This window comes from Nicotiana sylvestris, chromosome 12, assembly GCF_000393655.2.
Source record: "Nicotiana sylvestris chromosome 12, ASM39365v2, whole genome shotgun sequence".
In the NCBI taxonomy this organism is placed as follows: Eukaryota; Viridiplantae; Streptophyta; class Magnoliopsida; order Solanales; family Solanaceae; genus Nicotiana; species Nicotiana sylvestris.
Window position 1 is genome coordinate 137,203,637 of NC_091068.1, and position 6,000 is coordinate 137,209,636.

Sequence of the window (6,000 nt, forward strand, 5' to 3'; positions counted from 1 at the left end):
TAGAAATACAACTGTATAAATATGGGACTGAACCATGTCATACCCATATATGTATACAAACATATCGTACCAAAATCAAAAGCAACTCCGGATCAAGTAGAGCATACCAACTCTCGCTGATCAAGAATCCTAAGAAGGGGGACCGTCAGCTTGCAACTTGCACCTGCGGGCATGAAACGCAGGACCCGAGAAATAGGGCGTCAGTAGGAATAATGTAATGAGTATGTAAGGCATGAAAATCAGTACAAAAAAGACAGAGACAAAACATGGAATAAATAAAACCACCTATAAGTCTGAATAACTTTGTAAATTCTACAACATTTATTGTGTCATGCACGCGCATATAAATGTCGTGTCATGCATAGGTATAGATGTACATAACATCATCAAGACTCTAAGGGCAACCCAATTGTCTCGGCCATTGTGGGCAACATCATCAACATATACCAGCTAATTAGGTGGTGGTGCGTATATAATGCCATAACCTTATTCCACATTCCATATACATATATTTACATATATACGCGTATATAACGTCATCTGGTCATGGGTCAACGTAAATGAATGCAATGCATAAGAAATACGTTAATAATATTTTCTCGGAATGCCATAAAAATCAATATACCTTTCGGATAAACTTTATCAAATACGTATTTTTCTGAGACCCATGAACAGAAGATATAATAATAATTAACATGAATAATCAAGAATATAGATACCCCTAGTATCTTTATGAGTAGAGTTATTTATGAAAACTGTGTGCTTGCTCATTTCTGCATAATTTGGATCATGCAAAAAAAGAGAAGGGATAGCCACAACATACTGGGAGTAGGGGAAAATTCGTATAATATTCTTGGAAAAGATTGAACCGTGTTCTTTAGAATCACAAAATTTTATGTTGCTACGGTTCTATTAATTCTCGTTGGAATTGTTTGGTTGCAAGAAGTTCGGTTAAAATCTTGTAAGAATTTCTTGAAAGAATCACGTTGAAATCTTGTAGGAATCTCTAATGTTTTTGATTGTAGGGATTTTTGTGGGAATTTTTAAGAAGTGTGGTAAGAAATCACATTTGATTGTGATATGGTTTTGTATTCAAGATCTTGAAATTGAGGTGTCTTGATATTAAAGTATTATGTTGCCACCTAACCCCAAATGACCAAGAGTCATTGGTTTGATTAGGGTCTTGTTACCATGTGGGGGTGGGGTGGAAAATTTTATTCTTTATCCACTTATTAGGTAATTAGGTAATGTCCCGTTATCCGATAATTAACCAATTACCTGCATAATTAAGAATTATATCAATTTACTTAAAATTCTACTCATTTTTTTATATACTTTATACATCGTACTATCAAGGTTATATGGTACCTTGTATGGTACTAGTCCATAAATTTCGGATATTATAGCTTGGACCGTATTTTATCCCAAAATGACAACCTTCAATGAAACTCATTTTCTTTAATTCGTGTACCCTTTATACTTCATGGCACTTATTTATCGCTTGTTATAAATAGCATAAATACGTTAACCTTAAGATAATCTCATACCCGAGTCTATGTCAATTAACTGAAGACAAAATTTTAATGTACGAGAAACGCGAGATATAACATCCTTCCCCTCTTAGAAACATTCGTACTCGAATGTTTACTCTTAGATACTTTGGGAGCATTTTGCCAGAGTCTTCTCCGTACACTAGACCAAAACTACCCTTAGGACCTACTGGCTTGAATCGGGCTGTGCTGAGGTATCCCACCTCAAGACATATCTCCAGTTTGAAATATGTAGTAATATTTAGACTTTATTTCTTCCTCCGCTTCCCCTGTCATCTCTTCCACATTTTTGCTTCTCCATAAAACCTTTACAGAGGCTACCTCCTTATTCCATAGCTTGGGGATTCTTGATGTGTCTTACATGGTCGGGAGAAGGTTCTGCTGAAGGTTTTACCCATGAAGGGTGTTGTGAGGTTCGGGAAGAAGGGCAAGTTGAATCCTCGGTTCATTGGGCCAAGCTTGTCGAGTGTGAATCCAATATTTCATGTTTGTTTGCTTTGGAAGTATATCAGCGATCCATCTCATGTTTTAAATTTTATCACGGTTTAGTTGGATGGTGATTTGACTTAAGATGTGGAGCCGGTAGCTATTTTGGAGCGGCAGGTTCGACAGATGAGGTCAAATGATATAGCTTTAGTGAAAGTGTAGTGGAGAGGTCAGCCTGTGGAGGAGGCTACTTGGGAGATCGAGTGGGAGATGTGGAGCAGATAACCACACCTATTTAAGGCTCCGGGAATGTTTCTAGACCTGTTCGAGGACGAACGTTTATTTAAGAGGGGGGGATGTAACGACCTGTCCGGCCATTTCAAAAGTTATAGACTCGTTCCCCCATTTCATGCTTCTTTTGTGTTCAACACCTGCATTATGACATATCTGGTTAGTTGGTTTGAGTCCAGAGTGGTTTTTGAGTGAATTGAGACACTTAGTCTCTTAATTGAAAGTTTAAGTTGGAAAAGTTGAACGTATATTGACCTATGTGTAAACGGCATAGAATTTGAATTTTGATGGTTCAGTTAGCTCCGTTAGGTGATTTTGGACTTAGGAGCGTCCAGATTGTGTTTTGGAGGTCCGTAGTAGAATTAGGCTTGAATTGTCGGAAGTTGGAATTTTGGAAAGTTTGACCGGAGTGGACTTTTTGATATCGGGGTCAGATTGGATTTTTGGAAGTTGGACTAGGTCTATGGTGTCATTAATGACTTGTGTGAAAAATTTGAGGTCAATCAGACGTGATTTGATAGGTTTCGACATCATTTGGAGAATTTGGAAGTTTAGTATTTCATTAGGCTTGAATTCGTGTGTAAATCGTGTTTTGATGTTGTTTGAGGTGATTTGAGAATTTAACTAAGTTTTTATCGGGTTATTAGACTTGTTGGTATATTTGGTTGAGGTCCCTAGTTCCTCAGGTTGATTTCGGGTGGTTAACAACTTGAGTTTGAGTTGAAGAATGCAGCTTAACTGTTGCTGCTTCTGGTGTAACCGCACCTGTGGAGTGGGAACCGCAGGTGAGAGCCCGCAGAAGCGAGGTAAAGGTCGCAGATGCGGCCAAAGAAGAACTGGATAGAGGGCGCAGGTGCGATAACATTCCCGCACCTACGATGGTCGCAGAAGTGGACTTCAAGGCCCAAGTGCGAGTTTGGACAATAAGTGTGATGTAACTTCTACACCTGCGATGAGTGTAGATGCAGTTTCTTAATCGTAGAAGCAGAGGCGATGTTTAAGTGGTTTTTTGTAGAAGCAAATCTTTGCCCGCAGAAGTGGCTCTGCAGATGCGAAAATAGAGCCACAGGTGCGAAAAGCCTGGGCAGAACCTATACAAACGGGACTTCGAGATTTTTCACCATTTTCATCATTTTTGAGCTCGGATTTTGGGAATTTTTAGAGGGATTTCGAAGTGATTACTGAGGTAAATTCCTTGTACCTATTTATCTTCAATAATGGTGTTTCCTAACTGATTTTACACCTAATTAGTGAGATTTTGAAGTGAAATTTGGGAGTTTAGGGCTTGAGAATTGGAGAGTGAATTTTGGGTTTTTGAATGGCCTAATGGTGTTGGATTTTGATAAATTTAGTATGGTTGGACTCATGAGTGAATGGGCTTTCAGGTTTTATGACTTTTGTCGAATTTCGAGACATGGGACTGGGACTGGGTTGAGCCAATTTCAGATTTTTGGGTCTAATTTAGTAGTATTCTTGTGGAGTTGATCCCTTTAGCCTATATTAATTGTATTATACTATTTCTGGCTAGATTCGAGATGTTTGGAAGACGATTTGAGAGGTAAAGGCATTTCGGAGTAGAGATTTGCTCGGTTTGAGGTAAGTAACTCTTTCAAACTTGGTTCTGAGTGTTCGAAGCCCCGAATTATGTGTGATGCGATTGGTATTGAGGTGACGAATATTCTAAGGGACGGGCGTGCGGGCGATTGTGACCCGGTTGGTTCCATGGCACTGTATAGTGACTCTATCTTATTGATATCCGTGTTTTCATCATGTGATGAAGTAAATGAGTTGTAAATCATGCTAGATATCATGTTTAGGCTTTATGTCGATACTGTTGAGGCCTCTAGTGGTTGTTTCTTGCTGTCATCTTACTGATTTCATTGACATTTTGTACTCCGTCATATTCATGCATTTTATATTATATCTCATTCTCAGTTGTTATTTATTGATACATCATATCATTGTTTCGGTTTAACTTACATGACATTGTGAGCCCGTGGGTGAGATTGATGACTGAGTGAGAATGAGAGACTGATTATGAGAGACAGTTATGGGATCGGGCTGCACGCCGCAGTGGTTATAAAGATTTGTGATAACGCTTAGGCTGTAGGGGCTCCTTCACAGTCTGTACACCCCCCAGTGAGTGCGGTTGATATTATTGAGGGATGGATCTTCCCTGGATATGGATCTTGTCCGAAGTACTTGATACCTGGAGATGGATCTTCTCTACATGGCTGGATTGGCCTTCCTCAGTAATGGGTAACTTATAGTTAGTGATGTGTATGTTTAAGATGGATGTTCCCTAGGCCGTATGGGCCATATATAGTACCGAGGGGTTGAGCATTTGAGACTGTGAGCACATGAGGTTGATAACATGGTGCATGACATACAACATGTGCATTGGCATGTAGATATAGCGGAGTTATACCCTTTATATTGTTCAGACATGCTTCACTTGTACTGTTTTGAGCTGCCTATTTAATTTGAAAGCATGCCTACGTTTTTGCACAGTTATTTTCTAAATTGACTAAAACCGAGCAACTTCGGTTGGTATTTTCATAAAATTTATATTTTAGAATTTTTAAAAGTGAAATTCCGACCGAATTCGGTCGGAAAAATATAATTATAACTTATTTTGACTGGTATATATATATATATATATATATATATATATATATATATATATATATATATATATATATATATATATATATATATATTGTTATATTAAAAAACTAATTGCCTTGGGGGAGGGGGAAGAATAATTTCAAATATACCGACCGATTTCGGTCGATATATTTGAAAAGTTTTAATTAAAAATTATTTTGGTAGATAATATGCAAGTATGACCAGGTCTTGGTCAAATATTGACCAATTACCGACCGACATCGGTCGGAATTTTTATATCTTTGTTGTGTGACCACTATTTCCGTTGTCAGAAATATTTTCTTTGACTTTTGTGATCAGTTTACTTATTTTCCAATCGATTTCGATCGGGTTTTTGTCCGACCGATTTCGGTCGATATTCGATGGACGAGTTTTTCGTGTTTTCTAGTAGTGTTAAAGGACTCATACATTAAACTTCAGATAAATAAAGTATACATCTCTAAGTTAAAACGCTTGGTTTATCATTTTAATTATGCAATCATATTGTAATATACTTATAGCTCAACGGACCGAGAAAATACTATTCAGGGAAATTGAATTTGGGACGTCTTCCCTTTGCAAAACTATATATTAAGTGCATTACTGTCACAACCTAAATCCTTCCTCCGTGAGACGTCGTGATGATACCTAGTCTCTATGACTAGGTAAACCTAACATTTGCGGAATAATGAAATGAAAACATAAATTTAATAACTAATTGTAACAGATAATTTAACAACTGAAAAAAGTGTCGCTCGACATATACAATAATCGCTCTCAAGTATATACAAAAAAATCTCCCAAGACTCGTAACACTGTAAGTCACAAACTTCTAAGATTTTTGTCTAACTGTTCTATACTTCAATACTAGAAGAAGTAAAAGAGGAACAAAATAAGAAGGGATAAAAGGGGACTCCAAGGTCTGCAGATGCCGACAGATATACCTTGAAGTCTCCGGAACAACAACAACTATGCAACTAAAAGCGAGGCTGGTAGGAGGTACCTGGATCTCCACACGAAAACATGTGCAGAAGAGTAGCATGAGAATACCACAACGGTACCCAGTAAGTGCCAAGCCTAACCTCGG